The sequence below is a fragment of the Ipomoea nil genome, unplaced genomic scaffold (assembly GCF_001879475.1).
Source record: "Ipomoea nil cultivar Tokyo-kokei standard unplaced genomic scaffold, Asagao_1.1 scaffold0848, whole genome shotgun sequence".
In the NCBI taxonomy this organism is placed as follows: domain Eukaryota; kingdom Viridiplantae; phylum Streptophyta; class Magnoliopsida; order Solanales; family Convolvulaceae; genus Ipomoea; species Ipomoea nil.
This window is the reverse complement of record NW_017617276.1, coordinates 2,400,574-2,418,262: the sequence shown is the minus strand read 5'-3', so window position 1 is coordinate 2,418,262 and position 17,689 is coordinate 2,400,574.

Sequence of the window (17,689 nt, the reverse complement as noted above, 5' to 3'; positions counted from 1 at the left end):
TATATAAAGAAACAATGGGGCACTGACCCTAAAACGTTTCTGAGAAAGTAAAAGCCTAAGGAGTCGCCTCGACTGAGGGACTCGGCGAGAAAGAGTTAGGAAACAAGGGCCCAGACCCTTAGTCGTTTCCGTGAAAAAGCCAAGAGGAGTCGCCTCGTCTGAGGGACTCGGCGAGTATATAAAGAAACAATGGGGCACTGACCCTAAAACATTTCTAAGAAAGTAAAAGCCTAAGGAGTCGCCTCGACTGAGGGACTCGGCGAGAAAGAGTTAGGAAACAAGGGCCCAGACCCTTAGTCGTTTCCGTGAAAAAGCCAAGAGGAGTCGCCTCATCTAAGGGACTCGGCGAGTATATAAAGAAACAGTGGGGCACTGACCCTAAAACGTTTCTAAGAAAGTAAAAGCCTAAGGAGTCGCCTCGACTGAGGGACTCGGCGAGAAAGAGTTAGGAAACAAGGGCCCAGACCCTTAGTCATGTTCGTGAAAAAGCCGAGAGGGATCGCCTCGACTGAGGGACTCGGCGAGCAATTAAGGAAAACAGGGTTGAAGAGAAAGCCCCAAGCTCAAGATAATACGAAAGAGAAGAGAAAATGGTAGTTCTATTAAAAAAAAAAAGGCCCGAAAAGGAGGCCAGCCTTTACAAAAGAGACTATCCCAGACAGGATAGCCCTAAACTACTGGGGAGGGGGTGTCAACGTCAATCCCTTCGACTTGAGCCCCTGCCGTTGGTCCAGCCAGGGGAACAGAAGAAGGGTCCTCGGCCTGAAGAGAGGACTCGGCGAGCTCAGGAGGTGGTGCTGAGGGAAGAGTCGTCGGATCAGAGGCTGCCGGAAGAGCCGCCGAGTTCGCGGTCGCCGACTGTCCTTCAGTCGCCGGAAGAGCATCTATTACGGGCTTGAGGCCCCAGCTCTCGGGAGTGAAGGAGGATTCCCGGACCAACAAGGCAGAATGGATCTCTGTCTACGGCTCGCGAAAGCCGAGGCGATAGTCACGCTCGCCCAAGTCCAGGAGGAACTCGTCACCATCCGGCATCGACAGCTACTCCTTAGCAATTTCTTTCTGGCGAGCCTCTATCGCCGCCTTCACCTCCGCCTCGAAGGCAGCCGACTTCTTGTATTCTTCGACAGAGGTCGCAGCAATCGTCGCCACTTTGTCCCGCTCTTCCTCCCACTGACGGGTGACCCTCAGCATCTCGGAATTGTGCACCTCCACCACCTTGAGGTGCTTCGCCTGCTCTTCCAAAAAGGGCTCCTCCGTCTGGCGCAGCTTGAGGACCACAGACCGCATTTCGGTCCTGTAGTTCTGCAGCCGCTTACTCATCCCCATTTGGAAGGTGAGGTTCTGCGAAATGACCACGAGTCAGATAAAAAAAAAAAAAAAAAAAAAAAAAAAAAACGAATGAGAGGAATTCGATGGGAAACACTTACGCGGTACGACTGGCGCAGCGAGGCCTCAATGATGTACTCGTCCCCCAGCGCATGAGTCGCCTCCATGTCCTTAGGCAGGAGGACGTTTGCACACCACTTACGAACGGAGGAGGTGCCCATCCAGATCTGGGCATCCTCCTCTGCCTCATGGCACAGCCGGATTCTTTTTGGAGCCGGCTCATCAGTTTGACCGGCCGGGCGTTTAGAGCTGGGGCTCTCTGTTTGAGGAGGAGGCGGCTGCCGAGTGGGCGACACCACTGGCGACGGAGTCAAATCCACCACATTTCGAGGTGGTGGAGGAGTCGGCCTAGGAGCAGGAGACGGTTGGGATGAAGAGGCAGCAGCAGTGCCGGAAGTGCGCTGGGTCAGCCGACGCCTCATCTTTTCGGCTCTATCCGCCATCTCGGGAGTCCGCTCAACCGCTTCGTCGGAGCTGGAGGAGTCGGAATCGTACGGACCTGCGGAAAGGGGAGAAAAACCATAAGCATTCCGAGTCGGAATGTGGCAAGATAAGAAAAGAAGAGGAACGAGGGGTAACGAAGACTACCTACGGTGGCCGCACCCTCCGGTAGCAAGCCACGCTTAGCCATGGCTCGGACTCGGGACCAGTACTTGACAGAGTACGGCTCGAAGCCCTTCAAGAACTCGCCACCCAGGACCGCATCATCAGAAGGAACGGCACGTCGAGAGCAAGGCTTGAATAGAGCGGCCGGCCACAAGGTCGGAAAAGTGAAGGAAGAAAAAGCAGGGCGAACGAAGAAATAGAGGAGCTTCCAGTCCTTAATGGAATCGGACAGCCCCTCGAAAAGCTGCCGCCCCGGGCGAGCGTCGACTTGGACGAAGCCCGACGAGTGCGAGCCGACCTTGTTCACAGTGAAAAGATACCAGAACAGGTCAAGGTCAGGCTCGCACAACCACCAATGGCAGAGGTTGACGAAGCAAGTGAGGAGTCGGTGAGAATTGGGCACCAGCTGGCCCGGAACTAGGTTGTAATGGCGGTAAAAAAGGGAAAGAAAAGAACACGGGGGAACCCGGAAGCCAAAAGCAACCGAATGTAAATGAATACCGACATAACCCTCGGGAGGGTCGCAAATTTGCCGGCCCTCCGGGGCGAGGACTACGGCAGAAGGCCCAAGAAGGTATCGGGCCATTTCCAGGTCCACCGCATTAACGACGGATGGTGGCCCGGAAGGGCGGACGATGGAATCGAACTTACCTCGCGGCCGTCCGACGCCACCCAGCAGAGCCGCCACCGTCGTTAGAGGAGCGGGGCTCAGCGGAGTAACCGCCCCCGAAGAAGAGGGGGTCGGTGGAAGAGAAGATGTCGATGGAACGTCCGCCGGAAGTTCCATACGACGAGGAGAGGACGTCGATGGAATGTCCGCCGGAAGTTCCATACGACGGGGAGGAGAAGAAGAAGACGAAGAAGGAGAAGACGAAGAGGGAGAGGTCGTCTCAAGGTTATCGACCGAGTAACGACGAGAAGAAGAAGAATGTGAGGAAGAAGACATTACCTAAGTTAGGAGAGAGATCGGAGGAAATACTGAGTGGCCGGAGAAGCTCAAAGTTGAAGCTGAGAAGAAAGACTAGAGAAGAAAAGGGAAGGAGAGACGAAATGGCTATTTAAAGGGGAGGAATTTCAAAGGACGGCCACGTGCCGCCTTCTCGTTGGAGGAAGAGGAGGTGACGAGACGTGAAGGGACGCCGCATTTAATGCCTCAAAAGGCGGGGCGACGGTTCAGGCCTAGGGTTAGCCTACAGACGGCGCATCTGTCCTAGGCTAAGGGTCGAACATCAAGTGACCCGGCCTGCTAAGCCGGAAGCCCGTAGTGGGCCATGGCCTCTGGGCCCATATGATACGAGCTGGAAGCTCCTAAAATGACCCGGTAGAACCCGGCTCATCGAATGATATCAGCCGAGTTCACGAAGAGACTCCCGTAACCAGGTCGGCAATCAGACTCGGCGACTCCCTCACCAGGAGGGTCTCGCCGTAACAAGGCTAGGAATTAGTCCCATAGACCAGAGGTCGGACGACAAAATACTAAGAAGATGTGGGGTCGGATAGAAAAACACACAATTTATTTAATTAGTACGAAGATTACAAGGCCCAGCACTCGGCCGATGCAAATTACAAGAGAAAAAAACGAGTCAAGGCTTGGCTTCTTTCTCTGTCGACGGGCTAGCGGTCGGAGGGCCTTCCAGGAGGTACTGAGAGCGGAAAGGCAGAGGACTCGGCTCAGGCTCAGGCATTTCGTCCAGATACACGGCGGGCTTCCCGTCATCGATCATTTGCAAAGGCCTCTCCAGAGCGCTCGGCGACATGGCCACACCGAAGAGGGGAGGAGCCTCCCACTTCTCTTCTACCATTGGTTCGGGATCTTCCACCACCGGCTCCATCTCCACCCCAGATTCCGTCTCCACGTCAATGGGTTCCATTCACATCAAGTCCGGCATATCTGGAAGCACCACGATGGGGTCGGAGGCCGAGTCGCCCCACCAAACGACCCCTGTTAGCCAACCTTTTCTGCCTCAGTTGCTCCAGGCGAGCATGCTCCTTGTTACGAATGGACCAGCAGCGATCACCGTCCCTATAACTCATGGCGCCGTACCTTCGCGAAGTGGAGAATGTTGCGATTTGCATCAGCGGTGAAGGGCCTTTATATAGCCCAGCATAGGCAAATACCTAGGCGGTGATCGCGGAGGAGATTATAACTGACATAACTGAGCCGGATTAGACGGATGACACGAATCTCTGTCAGAGATTAGTTCCGCCAGATCCGCTCGAGAAGAGCGAGATTCGCACGCCAATGCAGGAAAAAGTAGATTCGCCCAGGATATGGGGAATCTTGCAGGTGTCAGACCGAAAAGATTTCGATGACGTGACCGACCCCTTGGCCAGTCGTCCAGATGAGTACGTAATAGAACACGACAAGACATAAGGCAAGGATAGCATTTATTATTATTATTGCAAGAAGGAGGATACAAATGGCAAGGAGCTTATTACAATGAGAAATATGAAAATGTTCCTAAAAGAAATCCCTCCGAACTATGGCCGACTTCGGTACATACGATCACTCGCCAGGCGAGGAGGAGTCGCCCCCAAAGAACCCCCCCGATGGTGCAGGCGGGGATGGGCAGAACGAGTCCCAGAAAGCTGGCATGAGTGGCGGCGCAATCGGCTCCTCGTCATCCGGATACACCTCCAGGTAGCGGGCGTAGTCCTCATCATTCATCAGGCCCGTGACCGACCCGTCCAGGTCGTCCAGCGGAATCGAGAAGGTCATCTTGAAAGTGAGTTGCTCCGGAACCGCCACCTCAACAAAGGACCCGTCTTGAGAAGTCACTCTGGCAGTTGTGGGAGTAGGCGGATGGCGTGATGGCGGGGTGACCTCGCGTCGAGAAGGAGTCGGCGGCTGAGGAGCTGAGGACATAGCGCCGGCAGGAGACCTCTGAGGGGCTGGGCGAGGAGTCTTCTTCCCGTGTTCTCGTTCAGGCCGAGTCCGCTTAGAGGGCAGCGGACGCCAAGGAGACCCGAAGTCAATCCGTTTTCCTTTCAGAGGAGAACGACCCATGATAGACTTGAGAAGGTGAAAGAAAAGGAAGGACGCCATTTATAGGGTCCAAGTTTAGACGGAAGAATCCAAACGGCCCCGCGAGATCCGGAGGAGATGGCTGAGGATCCGGACGTTACTAAAAGAAATTTAAGAACGAAGATACAATGATTGGGAGGGACGAACAGTTGCTACTTTTCCAAACCCGGGCTAGCGGACCGGGTGTGGAAAAGTGAGGGACTAGTTGATGGGGTGAGGACCCCGGCCCAAGGTATAGGAGCCCAAAGAAAATAGATAGGAGAAGTGGGCCAGCGTCGAGAGGAGCCCGAAGAGCAATTGGGCCGAGTCCGAGAGTCGGCCCAGGCCCAAGCATGGGGCCCAGTTCCGAGCTGCCAAGAGGAGTCCAGTAGGAGCTTAGGCCGAGACAAGGAGTCGACCGAGGCCCAAGCCCAGGAAAGGACTCGGCTCAAGGAGCCGTTGAGAGCATTGAAGAGGCTCGTTTAAAAAGGGAGCCGTTGAGACATTGAAAAGCCGGACACGGTCAGGCCGTTACAAGCTTGGGAGAGCCGTTGGTCGACCGAGTGATGGCGTCCAACGGCTCCGTATCTTAATTAGCCATGAAGTCGGCCATCAAAGGCCTTCAAGTTGGTAGAGGAGGAGTCACTATATAAAGGCTCCTCCATTCTTGTAAAAGGGGGACGATTGAACACCCAAGGAGGGGAGAATACCAAAAAGTTCTAAGTGCTAGCATAAACTCGGAAATAGTTATACATTTCATTAAAAGGTGCACCCACCAGCCGAAGGTTGTGTTGGACCTCCTTGGGCCTGAAAACCCTAAAACCATCACATACCGACATCTATCCTTCCAAATGCTATTAGGTCGTAGTGTGGAAGATTTTTTATGTTGGAAATTTAACCTTTAGAGGAGAAACTATATTGAAATTCATTACTCCATATAGTTAAAAGTTATAGAAACAAATATTAATCAGTCATGACCTATGAACATAACATTTACGTCACCCAGAATTAAAGTTGACTAAAAATCTGTAAACCGTAGTGGTGCAGTCGTATAGAAATCGTCATGGTTTGAATATTTTTGGGGAGGGAAACAGAAAACTCGGAAAAAGCAAGGGTGGAAAGCAAGAAAAAGGAAAAATAAAAGAGATACGGCGATCATGGGACACGTTATTAACGCTCTAACGCCCTCTAACTGTTAATGGGACACCTGTCGGTGTTCTCGTGGACCATCGTCCTTAAGTTTGTTTTATCCGGTAACCTTTCCGTCTCCGAACCGTTACGGCATGTGCGAAGCGCCACATAATCACGTGCACCCCACCCCGGTTAATGGAGACACACGTGCGTCTTGCGTCCTCTGTAGCAACAGCGGAAGGAATCTCAAATTCTCAATCTACCATGCCGCCAGTTGAATTGTCAGATCTATCCTCACGTCCATCTATACAAAATCTCTTATCTTAACGAGTAACACAAGGATAGTATAGTAATTGAATCGGCTCAATTGTTTGTAACCATACGGTTGAAAGTACTGTCGTTTTGTACGATATTGCCAAGTGACTTTGGCTTCACGTGACAGTGAAAGGTGGGGTAGTTTCCTGAGACACTTGTTTAGTGGGCATTAATCCACATTACTTAATGGATTAAAGCATTAAGACAATAAGCATATGAAATGGTCGGTCAATTATTTATACATTATAAAAGTTGGTCTTACTATTCAATAGAAAACACCATGTAAATGTAAATGACACAAATGCAAAACAGGTTTCGCGAATTTGAAATATTATAAAAAACAATCCTTGAGTTAATATCTCAATGAATTGATATTAATAAAACAAGAAGATATAGGTCCTGTTTGGCAAAATGGCTGTTAGCTGATAGCTGTTAGTTGTTAGCTGATTGTGTTAATTAGAGGGTATAAATAGTTGATAATATTAGCTGATCGTAGAAAAGTGTTTGGTAAATTAGCTGTTAGCTGATAGCTGTTTGGTATAATTTCTTTTCTCAAAAAGCTAATTGAAAAAGTTGCTTGGAGTAGCTTTTTGAATTTTAGCCTTTTGGAGTTGCAAAAAGTTAATTAACCAAACATTTATATTGATATTTTGACTAAATCAAACAATTAATAATGGTCAAATAAACCAAAATTGACCTATAGGCCAATTTTTTACCAAACAGGGCCATAGTAAGTTGTCTGAACAAGGTTTGTCGTTTGTTCTGCATCAAGCAAGGCAACAATTCGTCCTTTAGTACATGGAACATAAATTTAGTTTCATCCCTTCATAAACGAATGAGTATTTACACTACAATTAACATATACGAAGTATGTTACAACGACTAAATCTATATACATGGAGCTTAGGATACAACTATCAACAACAAATCTTCATCCCAAATTGGTCATAGTATTATCCTCATGAAAGGACATTAAATGAAAGTCCTAAATTTGGTTAAGTCCACACGTCATTAAGTGATACTTAAGTATGCGCAATATTCTAGTGTCTTTGAGTGGAAAGGGCAACTCCAGTCAGATTGGTCAAAAGTAGTTTTTTTTTTTTTTTTTTGGTATAAATCACAATGTGGTTCGAGTCTTTCTCTGTCTGTTTAACGGTCCAGGTCCATTCGGTTCGCTCCGAGAGGCACATGAGCTGGTCCAAAGGGAATCGTCACTTGTGATAATCAAACCTGAGTTATCCTAGAATTCTCCCCCACAAAGAGAGCTCATTTGTCACTTGAGCTACCCTGTTGGGTTAAGTGGTCAAGTAGTTGACATAATAACCATAATGTTCTATGTTCGAATCCACATTTGAGTCGTCTTTTTACCTTCTTGATTTGAGCTGGTCAACAATAGACAACCTAGGTGCGTTTACCTCCATATGATTGCAACTAAAGTAAAAAGACTGATTTTACTTAGAGCGCATATTTGAGTAGCTATTGTAAATTTGTTTATAAATCAAAATTTAATATTGGGCAATAAAGTGATGTACTAAATAAGCAAAATTCGTAATATTTGACTATAATTTTCTGCAAAAATAATTCTTTCTCCACCCATCATCATAGATCCTATATTGCATCTAAATTAGACTATAACTAAAACTTATATAGTTAAATAAACCCGCAACATATACTGTTCAAACGGTCAAACCAACTACCATAAACTTTAGCAAAAAAAAAAAAAAAAACTCCTATTATGATTGTTATCAAAATTAAAAATGTAATAGTATACCAGTCATGCATTAAATTCTATGCAAGGACTAAAAAGGACAACACGACGTATACACAAAATTAAAACTAAATGTCCCAAAAATATTGTAAGGAATAGGTAAAACATGATTTTTTTTATTATAAAATCAAGAATTCGATTTTGGTCAATTTTAATACTATAATTATTTTCATTGTGTGATTTTTGAGTTATTAGAAATATATTTATTATTCATATTTTGTAGTTTGAGATATATTGACCTTGTTTGGTAAAAAAATTGGCCTATAGACTAATTTTGACTTATTTGATCTCTATTAATTATTTGATTTAGTTAAAATATCAATATAAATGTTTGGTTAATTAGCTTTTTGCAACTTCAAAAGACTAAAATTCAAGACTCTTAACAACTTTTTCAATTAGCTTTTTGAGAAAAGAAATTATACCAAACAGCTATTTACTAACAGCTAATTTACCAAATACTTTTCTACAATCAACTAATGTTATCAACTATTTATACTATTTACTTAACCCAATTAGCTAACAGCTAACAGTCATTTTACCAAACAGGGCATTATGTGAAAATGTGAATGGGGTTAGAGGATTAAGGCACGTGAGGAATAAAGAATAATATTATTAGGGGTATTATAATTTATAATTGGGGTGGTAGCAAGAATTTGGTGTTTAGCTTTTATTATGATTTATGAGGTTCCCACTTAAAACACACGTTGGAACATTCGACCGCCACGTTTCACAACCTCTGACACTCTAACTTCAGACACACCATAGTCCTGTCCATTTCTTCCACGCTGGCATTGTTAGTTGAAAATTCCACCCAACTCCGCTTTGTCTCTTTTCACCCAATCGTTATGCTGTGCATCCGTATGCACCATGCATGGTGCATACGGATGCCAAAATGACGTCGTTTTATTAAAAAACGCGCGTCTCTCTTTTAAAAAAAATTCAAGTTCGATTCCCAGCAACAACGTTATATTGTTCATTCATTTTAGAATTTTAGTTCATAGATTATGGAATTATAGTTCATTGATTATAGAATTATAGTTCATCGATTATGGAATTGTAGTTCATCGATTCTGAAATTTTAGTTTATAGATTATGGAATTTTAGTTCATTCATTCTGGAATTTTTAGTTCATAGATTAGATTATGGAATTATAGTTCATCGATTATGGAATTTTAGTTCATATGTTGTTGCTGGGAATCGAACCTGATTTTTTTTTAAGGAGAGACGCGCGTTTTATTAAAACGACGTCGTTTTTGCATCCGTATGCACCATGCATGGTGCATACGGATGCACAGCATAATTTGCCCTTTTCACCTCACCTTCTATTCTATCATCCGTCTCACATGATATATATAAAGCTCGGTAAAAATTTGTCCAAGGCCGTCTCATCAATTTTTGTCTATAAAATGGTAGGGTCAAAATAAAATATAATACATATACTAGTAAATATAATGTTAAATTATAAATAAAATATTTATTATTTATAAGAAAAAATATAATGTTTATTTTTAAAAAAATAATACTTTTACATTAAAATATAAAATTATTATATTTGTTCTTAAAAGTATTATATTTTTCCTATAAGTAATAAATATTTTATTGATGATTTAATATTATATTTATTAGTATAAGTATTATATTTACATATTAACCCGATTAGAACGGTCCCTCTCACAGATAAAGATCTCACACGAGTATATGGGTGTTGATTTTTTCATAAATTAAAGATAAGTTTAACGTTTTATCTTTTTTAAGAAAAAGGGAAATAATAATATAATAATAGTCGAGTGATTTGATGATGAAGCGTGAATGAGAAGAAGAGGTCACGCGGCGCACACATCTCAAGGACGGAAAGAATGGGGCCGTTGGATTGAGATTTGCCAGCTATAACGCATTACTTCTTTTTGTTTTCGTTTTCACAGGTGTACTCCATATGCCTCTCTGTTTGCTTCTGAATCTGCCCTTCAAATTTTTCCCATTTTTTAAAAATTATTTTTACTTTTTACTAATAATTTTTCCTCAACTTGAATATGAATGATATGTATTTCCGTCTATTATTTTTAAAATTTAATTATAAAAATACGAATGTTAAAATTAATCTGAAGAATATTTGAAATTGAAAGTGTACTGCATTAGTTAGTAACTGTACTGCTCCATAGTACCGGGTAAATATGAATATGTTGATGCATACGTACATGCATGCCAGGGTTATGAAGGTACGACAAGTCAACTTTTTTTTTTTTTTTTTTAAATACACCTTTGCTTTATGTCTATAATATCACATTTTGATGTTGCCCACCTAACTCTTTGTTCATTTTTTCTTTTGCTGTAGCTTTTGCTTTTCAAAATTGACACATTTTTTTTTAATTCATTAAATCCCAACCTACTCATATATTAGTGATATTTTTTAATGTTAAATTCATTATAAAATTTCATAAGATAAGAACGGAATAAGCTCTATTATCTTAAAACTAACTAATAATATTAGATTTCGATTGCGATAGCAAAATTTAACTCAAAACTATTTTTGACATTGCAGTTTTGTTAATAGTCCGTTTATCAACAATATCAAACTAATAGTGTTAGTTTCATGACTTGTACAGTCAACGATTGCTCAACATAACTAGTCACTAACTTAGAAAAAGAAATACTTTTAAATAGTAAAACATGTATATGGCTTTAACAATGTTGCGACCCATTACATGCTATTTTACAGGTATTTATACAAACTAGTAATTGACTCGTGCGATACACGGACTAAATATTAATAATATTATTGTAAAATTTTAGATGGTATTTAATATTTTTTTTTAATAGAGATAAGAGCATTGACTATCCTTGACCAAAAATGAAGTTTATCATTAAATCTTTGTAATTGGTTTTATGCAAAAATAAAATAAAATATAATTGTAGGTAATCTTCTAAAACATCGTAACAAATCACCCAAATTAAGCTTCCGTGAACAGAAAAAAATGTCCCTAAAAATTTAGGTTGACCATATCGAGACTGGACATATGGCCAATAACAAAGACCGAACATATGGCCAATAATATAGTCCCCTAGTCGTAGGCTTGTAGCTGGTTTCTATGTCATGCGAATATTATTTATCCAAAAGGTTGAATTCCAATTCTAAGGGCCCCACACCCCGATCCAACAAAATATTTGGGATGATGTAAATCATGGTAACTCAACTCATGCGAATATTATATGTTATGTGTAACTTATTCCAGTTAATATTCAAGTATCCTAATCTTATCGGGTATCAGCGTTCAAATTTTTTATGGCCGATGCAAACGACAGTACTACTAGTTTTAAACAGACTGTCTTGGTGGCCACTGCCTCAGCTTGCTACCATCGACAGACCCTATCTCTCTTTCATGCCAAGTTCAATCACAAGACTCCTCATCTTCACCCATCAACTAAGTTACGGTTGAGCATAAAGCATAAATGCGCAATCTAATTATTGACGTAAACTTTTATTTGAGATTAAACACATATTGCAATTTAATATAAGTGTTAACTCATGCCAAATGACAGGTTCAAATCTCTATGTTATTTGATAAAAAGAGTTTATATACATGTTAAGCATATATATATATACTATATAAACATAAATGACTAATGCAATTATTAGCTTAGGCTTGTATTACATTTAACCTGCAACAATCATTAATTAAATTAATACGCAGTAATTAGACTAGAGAGAAAGCAATTTCAAATTGAATTTCAGCTACAAATATAATATTGTAGACTAATGAACAATAATTTCAAAAGGAAGAGAGAAAGTATCATTCTTATACATGAAGTGATCTCATGTTGGAAGTGGGCATTTAAAATATTGCATTAAACAAATACAAATTTAAAATAATTAAAAAAAAAAAAAGAATTAGTTAATTGTTATGGGTGAAAAAAGTGGGAAGGATTGTCACCATCAACATAACAGTTGTAATGCAATACTGTTAGCAAAAAAATAGGGTAAGTGTAATGGTACCTTTTCCTTAACTGTCAAATTAGGCAAAGCAAACAACAATTAGTTGAAAACAAACACTGGTCAAAAGTAGTATTCCATTAAAGATGACAGCCTCATATGTTGCTCTGATTTGACGTATTAATCACTGTAGTTTTGATCATTCCTGTACACTAGCTAGTAGCTACCAAAGCATGCCATTATATTCTAGCATGAAGTCTATTACTCTATCACTCTATCTTCTATCCTCATCTCATCCCATATCTTCAAATTTTAATTTTCCAGTTCTGCAGGATTAGTTCAAGTGATTAATTATCTGATTTAAAGTCAAAATTTTACTAGTAGTTAAGATCGGTATTCGATTATTACCAATAACATCTTGGAGTTAGGGCTTTTTAGACTAGAGTTTGGGTCTTTGGACTCTTAAGTTGATAAAAGTGTAGAGATGGATCCTTTGTATACAGAGTCAATAAAAGTTAACAAAGAAGTAAAATTGTGAGGTTGGACTACACGCGGTTTACCTCTTGAGAAAAGATTATGACGTATGCTGATAAACTTAAATAGTTCAATTTTTATTTTTAATTTCCCAGTTTTTTTTTCCCATTTTTCTTTTTTGGGCGTAATAATAATTGGTGTTTCGTAATTATTGAAACCAACCAAATCCAAAACAACAGTAGCAAAAAGTTTGATGTTTTTGTCTGTACGTACGTACTCCGTTCTTGATGCCATCTATCTAGCGGTTATCTCTTCTGTGATGCGTTTGGATGCAAGAATTATTTGGGTTTAAAAATCTGCAGGATCTTTGCTGCCTAGCTCCATGCAACAAATTAAAGCATGGAGGCCATTTAATTTATTTTATTTTATTTTTTGCATTATACAAAGCAATGTTGAAAAATTGCTAGCACCCTCTAAGCGTCTGGGGACCGCCTAGCGCCAATTAATGAACATCTGGGCATGATTTTTACAACACTGATATAAAGTATACAACTAGCTAGGCTTGACAAGTACGTAATAAGTTACGAGTTGTGTTTGATAGGAATTTATAACATTAGCGTTGTAATAAAACTAATTCAATCGAATCTTAGTTGGGGATAGAGAAGTATTACAGATTTAGTTTGTATTGATTAGCGAAGGCAGAGGGCAGGAATAAGTGAGGAGTGGAGCCTGCAAGTCATTGTCTTTACCCAATAGGCCAATATAATGGGGTTAGGTTAGGAGTCATTATCCATACAGACACCATTGCTGATATAGGCAAAATCGCTTTCGACTTAAAAACTAAATCATTCGTTATACACTGCATTTCTTTTATATATGGCTTCTATATATAATTATGGTGACGTGGTGGCATCACCACTAATGGACCGAGGCTAATAGTGAGACTATACAATTATATATTATATTATATGGTGAATAAGAAGGTGGGCAGGGGCATAAATAGAGGGAGAGGGTAGGTGGGCCCTGGTGTCAGGATGGTTCATTGGTGTCCTTTCTCTTGTGATGGGCTTTGGGATCTTTCATTTTCCATCTCCTAAGAGTTGGGCTATCTTCTTTTCTCAGATTTGTCCTATCCTCATGGCTACTATTGAGGTCTTTTCTCTTTCGGAGATGATTAAAATGGACCCCTGGGAGGCCACTCCAGTTTCAGACTGGCAGTTAATTTCAAATTATTCGTTTGGACCCTCTCCTTTCCACACTATTGGAAGTATATGTAGCAATTTTATTTTATTTTTTCTCTTTTTGCAGCTTGCTAGCTAATTCAGTTTCATTTTATTAATTTAAAGACAATATGTACAAGGCTTCTAGTGGGATTACACAAATTAAAGTTGCTTATATCGTATGGTGCACTCAAATTAAGGATGACAATAATGGTACAACTTGAGGAAGGATATTATATTCAAGGGAGAGTAACATAAAATATAATATAATTAAAAAAAAAAAAATTAAACTAGGCGAGTATCTTAAAAAAAATCTTGAAAAGGACTCTCATAGCTGGGTCTGAAGATTTTGGCACAATCATCTAAGAGTGAATGTTGACTAACAAGGGATCCAGAAAGGAGGAGAGTTCAACACACATAGTCGAGCTAGTCCTCTAGGACGACCTCAATAGGAAGCTCTAGAATAGAAGGTATGCAACACTATTCTAAGAAGCACTGGTAAACTCCGTAAGCTCTATTCTAGCTAGGAAGCACCGAGTATATCTCGCTCTTGTAAGCAAATTAGCTAGGAAGTACTAGCTAGGTAAATTATGTTTCATGTGAACAAATTAAATAGTATAAGATGGTAAAATATGCTTTGCACAATTATGCCTGCCCACCGATGCTCATGTGTATAATGGAGATGTAAACCATACATGAAAGACTTTCTGCAGTGAATTTCATCGTGACAATGTTGATAAGAATTAGATTTATAACTTTCTATTATGAGAATTATGCTTTATCCTTCAGGGTCTTTATGATATATTTTTGAATCATAGAATAAGGAACTTCATTCATTAGGTACTGAAGATAAGAGAAATCTATCATTGTACTTGAAATTAGGATGAGGACAGGAAAATAATCGAGCACTCCCACATTTAGTTTGTCCCGTTAACATTCTTTATTCTTATCTTCAACCTGCTCAAACAAACAAATAAATAAAATAATCCATATAGGTGAAAAAACATTGGAATAAAAGCATGAATTAATTAGATAGTTTAATCGTATGATGTTGATGGACTGCGCAATTAGGTTGGAATTTGAAGACAGCTAACAGAAATCTGTCAAACCCAACGAGTTTTTTTTTTCTTTTTCTTTTTTAAATAAATTGTTTGGTAGAAATCATGTATATGTTCTACATTCGTTGGACTAATTCTGATACCCAAATTAAAGATCCCGCCCTTAAGGCACTCCACTATAGTCAAGTTTCATCTACAATTTGTACATTTCTACACACAAAAAACCCTAATTAACTCGCACCCTATACCAATATGGGAAGTCCATATCTATATTGTCATGATGGGTTTGAATCTCCACTTTGACACCAGAAGCAACACATACTAATGACGATTGATCTGACCACGTAAGCTAGTCAACGACTTCTGTTATTGTTATTATAGGCATGTATAATGACAAATTATATTGTGGACAAGGATCCTATTGCATGATGAACCACGAAAAAATATTAAATTTTAGTATATTACTTATTTATTTTTACGTATTATATTAAAAATAAACCTTTAAAAAATACACTGTGCTCTAAAGCAGAATGATTAAGGCATGCACTAATTCACCAACAGAAAAAAAAAATAAAAAAAATATAACAATTTCCTAAAAAATTGTGGGCTAAATATAAAATTCAGTATAGTTATGATGATGGCTCTTATCCCAAACCTAAACCCCCGACATGAGGAAGAATAAAGTTTGGACCAATGGGAGATACTAAATTTAATTGCCTAATCCGTAATCATTAAGTTGATCAAATTGTGATGCACTAAGTTAACGTTTAATGTTGTTTTTAATGCACTTAGCGACAAAGGAAATAATTCACCAACCCTATACTAAGCCCTACACAATTCTGTTGAAGCTAGCAACGAACACTGTTTCTGTATGTATGGGCCACGAAGAAGTCGTCGCATGCATGGCAACAGTGACAACCTTAACATTAATATATAATTAAATATTTTTAATTAATTATGGGTGGTGAAGTGCGGGCATGAATTGGAGAATTAGTAAACTGATTGATACGGAGTAGATATAGAATATTAATTAGCAATTATTAAAGAGGAGACCAGGTCATCAACCACTAATTTGTCGTTAGAGGTTCATTAATGATTATCAACATTGTACAGTACTAGGATGTGACAATGACACAATGGGATGTGCTAATTATTGGGCTGGCTTTCTCATTTAGTGGGGTGACAATTAATGGCGCAGTTTTAATTTACTGCCCATGCACACAACTAATATTTAATTAATATATGTATTTAAATGAAATGAGTTTGATTTCGTCTTGTTAAATTTTAAATATTGTATGTGTGAATAGAGTAACAATTATTCCGTATTAAAAATACTCTCTCAATTAGAATTTGAATAAGACTTGAGTTTAGAAGAATATTATGTATAGCGTAAAAAGAAGTTAGACAATTATACATCGAGATTTGGTAGACCCTACTTCACTGAGGCAAAGTTGTCAATCACACAATTTGTATGGTTAGGCATGTTCTCATATTTTTGATGAGTTGAGTTGAAATATTTTTTAGTATGGAAAATCTTAGGGCGAATTTGCCCAATTTGTGTAGCATGCGAATTACTAAGCTAACTATTAGCCCGGTCGATTATTTATTTATTTGTAACATATTATAGATTAGATTGTTCTGTTTTGACATCTCTTTATGACAAATTATTCTGTGGACCTGGATTCACATTGGGTTTAAAAATACACAATTTACTTTTTAAAGATTTACAATTTTTGATGACAATGTATTGTATTTACAAATTTCTAAAACTTAAAAATACAATTTATATTCTAAAAATTACAAATCCAATACTAAAAAAAATACACAATTTAAGACCAGGATCCACCCTAGTCCATGGTATAACAACATCTCCATTACGAGATTTTCTCAATTTTTTGAGATTACGGATTTATAGCTTCAAAGGAAGGGTACTGGATTTTTATGCCATGGACCCGTATCCACCTTGCAAGGTGGACACGGGTCGAATACGACGCCGTTCTGTGGCACCATTTTCCCTCCACCAATCATTTTTTTTTTGTTTTTTTTTTTTTTATTTGTCAAAAGAAATTTAGCAACATAAAAAATTGTGAATATATTGTTACGCTGTGAATATAGAGTTCTGTAGTTGTGAATATATATAGAGATCAAGAATTATGAATATAGAGTTCAAAAATTATGAACATAGATTTCTATAGTTATGAACACAGAGTTCTGTAATTGTGAATATAGAGTTCAATAATTCTGAATATGGAGTTCAAAAATTATGAACATGAAGTTCTATAATTATGAACATAGACTTCTAGAGTTCAAAAATTATGAATATGGAGTTCTATAATTATGAACATAGACTTCTAGAGTTAAAAAAATGATGAACATAGACTTCTGTAATTGTGAATATTGAGTTCAAAAATTATGAACATAGAGTTCAGTAATTATGAGCATAGACTTCTATAATTGTAAACATAGAGTTTAGGAAGGAAACTGCCGAATCTGAAGACAAACGCCACTAACGACAAAAGAAAATAATTTTTTTTAATTGACACGACGTCGTTTTCTACCAAAATGATGTCATTTTGACACCGTGTTCCACAACATAATTTGCCAGGGGTACATAATCTGGGCAAATTATTGTGTGGACCATTTATATGGACCATAACAAAAAGTACATTTGTAATATACTAAATGTACATTATTTTTGTATCGTATGTACATTATACAATATAATGTACACTCAGTACAAAAATAATGTACATCCTCCGAATACAATGTACATTATTTTTGCACTGAATATACATTATT